Source organism: Carex rostrata, chromosome 6 (assembly GCF_964058835.1).
Source record: "Carex rostrata chromosome 6, lpCarRost1.2, whole genome shotgun sequence".
Classification (NCBI taxonomy): domain Eukaryota; kingdom Viridiplantae; phylum Streptophyta; class Magnoliopsida; order Poales; family Cyperaceae; genus Carex; species Carex rostrata.
The window spans coordinates 14,272,877-14,277,876 of NC_135923.1; positions in this window are offsets into that span (position 1 = coordinate 14,272,877).

The following is a 5,000-nucleotide window of genomic DNA, read 5'->3' on the forward strand; positions in this document are numbered from 1 at the left end:
ACTTTTTTCGGATTGGACGGTTCACACCCGGTGTGGACCATTTCTCAAACTTCCGGATTGTACGCGATCCAAATTATGGATGTAGGCAAAAATTCAAATTTATTAAAAATATAAAATATGAAGTTTGGAGTTTGGAAAAAAAAAAATTGGGTTGTACAATTTCGGATCTTATGCAAGTGGGTTGGACAATTTTTGGTCCAAATGAATTACAACCGTCCAAAGAGCCATTGAAACTCCAATTTTTCCGGCTTGTAAAAATTCCCACTTTTTTCGGATTGGATGGTTCACACCCGGTGTGGACCATTTCTCAAACTTCCGGATTGTACGCGATCCAAATTATGGATGTAGGCAATAATTCAAATTTATTAAAAATATAAAATATGAAGTTTGGAGTTTGGAAAAAAAAAAATTGGGTTGTACAATTTCGGATCTTATGCAAGTGGGTTGGACAATTTTTGGTCCAAATGAATTACAACCGTCCAAAGAGCCATTGAAACTCCAGTTTTTCCTGCTTGTAAAAATTCCCACTTTTTTCGGATTGGATGGTTCACACCCGGTGTGGACCATTTCTCAAACTTCCGGATTGTACGCGATCCAAATTATGGATATTGGAATACTTTTTTGATATTTTGAAAAAGTTCAAATTTATTAAAAATATAAAATATGAAATCTGCAGTTTGGAAAAAAATTGGAAGTTCGAAACCTGAAGTTCAACAAAAAAAACGGCGCAAAAATCAGCCAAGCGGGGGCAACTAAGCGGATGCGGCCAGCCGTCAGTGAGAAATGGCCCCAAAACTAAGCGCATGCGGCCAAGCGTCGGTGCAAAATGGCCCGAAAACAGTCCCGTCGGTGCCCCTGTCGGGCTAAAATGACCCGAAAACAGTTCAGCTGGGGAAAATTAAGCGGATCCGGCCAAGAGTCGGTGGAAATTGGCCCGAAAACAGCCCAGCGGCAAGCGGAAGCGGCTAACGTTGGGGAAAAGTGACCCGAAAACAGTTAAGCGGGGGAAAACTAAGCGGATGCGGCCACGCGTTGGGGAAAACAAAGCGGATCCGGCCCAGAGTCGGTGGAAATTGGCCCGAAAACAGTCCAGCGGCAAGCGGAAGCGGCTAACGTTGGACAAAAGTGACCCGAAAACAGTTCAGCGGGGGAAAACTAAGCGGATGCGGCCACGCGTTGGGGAAAACTAAGCGGATACGGCCAAGTGTTGGGGAAAAATGGCCCGAAAACAGCCCAGCGGCAAGCGGAAGCGGCTAACGTTGGGGAAAAGTGACCCGAAAACAGTTAAGCGGGGGAAAACTAAGCGGATGCGGCCACGCGTTGGGGAAAACTAAGCGGATACGGCCAAGAGTCGGTGGAAATAGGCCCGAAAACAGTCCAGCGGCAAGCGGAAGCGGCTAACGTTGGGCAAAAGTGACCCGAAAACAGTTCAGCGGGGCAAATTTTTGAATTTTTTTTTGAAATTTTGAAATTTTTTTGAATTTTTGAAATTTTTGAAGTTTTTTTGGGTTTTTGGACTTTTTTTGAATTTTTGAATTTTTTTGAATTTTTTTGAATTTTTTGAATTTTTTTGAATTTTTGAAATTTTTTTTTTTTTTGAATTTATTTGATTTTATAAATTTTTTGTGATTTTTTGAGATTTTTTTGAATATTTTACATGGGTGATTTTGACTTGGGGGATTTTCAGGGGGTGGTAACCCTGGGCGTGGCTAGAGCCTCAAAATGCATATTCCCCTATAGGGGGGCAAGGTTTTCAAAAATGGGTGCCCCCTCATGTACACGCGCGTGGGTGTACATGGCCCCGTCGGTGCCAGCGTGGGTGGAAAATGGCCCGAAAACAGCCCAGCGGCAAGCGGAAGCGGCTAACGTTGGGCAAAACTGACCCGAAAGCAGTATAGCTTGGAAAATTAAGCGGATGCAGCCAATTGTTGGCGAAAACTAAGCGGATACGGCCAAGTGTCGGTGAAAAATGGCCCGAAAACAGTCCAGCGGCAAGCGGAAACGGCTAACGTTGGGCAAAAGTGACCCGAAAACAGTTCAGCTGGGGGAAATTAAGCGGAAGCAGCCAAGCGTTGGGGAAAACAAAGCGGATACGGCCAAGAGTCGGTGGAAAATGGCCCGAAAACAGTCCAGCGGCAAGCGGAAACGGCTAACGTTGGGACAAAGTGACCCGAAAACAGTTCAGCTGGGGAAAATTAAGCGGATGCAGCCAAGCGTTGGGGAAAACTAAGCGGATCCGGCCCAGAGTCGGTGGAAATTGGCCCGAAAACAGTCCAGCGGCAAGCGGAAGCGGCTAACGTTGGGCAAAAGTGACCCGAAAACAGTTCAGCGGGGGAAAACTAAGCAGATGCGGCCACGCGTTGGGGAAAACTAAGCGGATACGGCCAAGTGTTGGGGAAAAATGGCCCGAAAACAGCCCAGCGGTAAGCGGAAGCGGCTAACGTTGGGGAAAAGTGACCCGAAAACAGTTAAGCGGGAGAAAACTAAGCGGAAGGGGCCACGCGTTGGGGAAAACTAAGCGGATGCGGCCAAGTGTCGGTGGAAATTGGCCCGAAAACAGCCCAGCGGCAAGCGGAAGCGGCTAACGTTGGGCAAAAGTGACCCGAAAACAGTTCAGCGGGGGAAAACTAAGCGGATGCGGCCACGCGTTGGGGAAAACTAAGCGGATACGGCCAAGAGTCGGTGGAAATTGGCCCGAAAACAGTCCAGCGGCAAGCGGAAACGGCTAACGTTGGGACAAAGTGACCCGAAAACAGTTCAGCTGGGGAAAATTAAGCGGATGCAGCCAAGCGTTGGGGAAAACTAAGCGGATCCGGCCCAGAGTCGGTGGAAATTGGCCCGAAAACAGTCCAGCGGCAAGCGGAAGCGGCTAACGTTGGGCAAAAGTGACCCGAAAACAGTTCAGCGGGGGAAAACTAAGCGGATGCGGCCACGCGTTGGGGAAAACTAAGCGGATACGGCCAAGTGTTGGGGAAAAATGGCCCGAAAACAGCCCAGCGGCAAGCGGAAGCGGCTAACGTTGGGGAAAAGTGACCCGAAAACAGTTAAGCGGGAGAAAACTAAGCGGAAGGGGCCACGCGTTGGGGAAAACTAAGCGGATGCGGCCAAGTGTCGGTGGAAATTGGCCCGAAAACAGCCCAGCGGCAAGCGGAAGCGGCTAACGTTGGGCAAAAGTGACCCGAAAACAGTTCAGCGGGGGAAAACTAAGCGGATGCGGCCACGCGTTGGGGAAAACTAAGCGGATACGGCCAAGAGTCGGTGGAAATTGGCCCGAAAACAGTCCAGCGGCAAGCGGAAGCGGCTAACGTTGGGCAAAACTGACCCGAAAACAGTTCAGCGGGGGAAAACTAAGCGGATGCGGTCACGCGTTGGGGAAAACTAAGCGGATACGGCCAAGAGTCGGTGAAAATTGGCCCGAAAACAGTCCAGCGGCAAGCGGAAGCGGCTAACGTTGGGCAAAAGTGACCCGAAAACAGTTCAGCGGGGGAAAACTAAGCGGATGCGGCCACGCGTTGGGGAAAACTAAGCGGATACGGCCAAGAGTCGGTGGAAATTGGCCCGAAAACAGTCCAGCGGCAAGCGGAAGCGGCTAACGTTGGGCAAAACTGACCCGAAAACAGTTCAGCGGGGGAAAACTAAGCGGATGCGGCCACGCGTTGGGGAAAACTAAGCGGATACGGCCAAGTGTTGGGGAAAAATGGCCCGAAAACAGCCCAGCGGCAAGCGGAAGCGGCTAACGTTGGGCAAAAGTGACCCGAAAACAGTTCAGCGGGGGAAAACTAAGCGGATGCGGCCACGCGTTGGGGAAAACTAAGCGGATACGGCCAAGGGTCGGTGAAAAAGGGCCCGAAAATAGTCTAGCGGCAAGCGGAAGCCGCTAACGTTGGGCAAAAGTGACCCGAAAATAGTCCAGCGGGGGAAAACTAAGCGGATGCGGCCAAGCGTTGGGGAAAACTAAGCGGATACGGCCAAGCGTCGGTGAAAAAGGCCCGAAAACAGTCCAGCGGCAAGCCGAAGCGGCTAACGTTGGGCAAAAATGGCCAAAAGCGGTGGAGCAGGGCGGTCTGAATCTATGCATCCACATAAAATGGGGGGTAAACCTGGGGGATTTCCAGGGGGTGGTAACCCTGGGCGTGGCTGGAGACCCAAAATGCATATTCCCCTATAGGGGGGAAGGATTTTTGGAAGAGGCAGCCCCTCATGTACATGCCAAGCGGGGTGTACATGGCCCCTGTGGGTGCCTCCGTCGGTGTAAAATGGCCCGAAAAACAAGATTATGTTACCCGAAAACACGATTATGTTACCGAAAAAACACGGTTGAGCGGGGGCAGTAAGCACGGTTGAGCGGGGGCAGAAAACACGGTTGAGCGGGGGCAAAAAACACGGTGCAGCGGGGACAAAAGACACGATTTTGTTACCGAAAAACACGGCCCGTCGGGGGCAAGGAACACGAATATGTTACCGAAAAACACGGACCACGCGGGTTGAAATCCCCAGCCGTAGAGCCGGCGAAACACGGTGGGGCAGGGCGTCTAAGCGTGGAGGCGCCCGTAAGACCGATGCGGGTTGAAATCCCCAGCCGTAAAGCCGGCGAAAAGCGGTCGGGCAGGGTGACTCCGCGTGGAGTTTCGCCCGTAAGGCCGATGCGGGTAGCCGCGCGGGTTGAAATCCCCAGCCGTAAAGCCGGTGAAACACGGTTCATTGGGGCGCCTAAGCGTGGAGGCGCCCCGCAGAGACCGAGCGGGTTGAAATCCCCAGCCGTAAAGCCGGCGAAACACGGTTCATTGGGGCGCCTAAGCGTGGAGGCGCCCCGCAGAGACCGAGCGGGTTGAAATCCCCAGCCGTAAAGCCGGCGAAACACGTTCGGGCAGGGCGACTCCGCGTGGAGTTTCGCCCGTAAGACCGATGCGGGTAGCCGCGCGGGTTGAAATCCCCAGCCGTAAAGCCGGCGAAACACGGTTCATTGGGGCGCCTAAGCGTGGAGGCGCCCCGCAGAGACC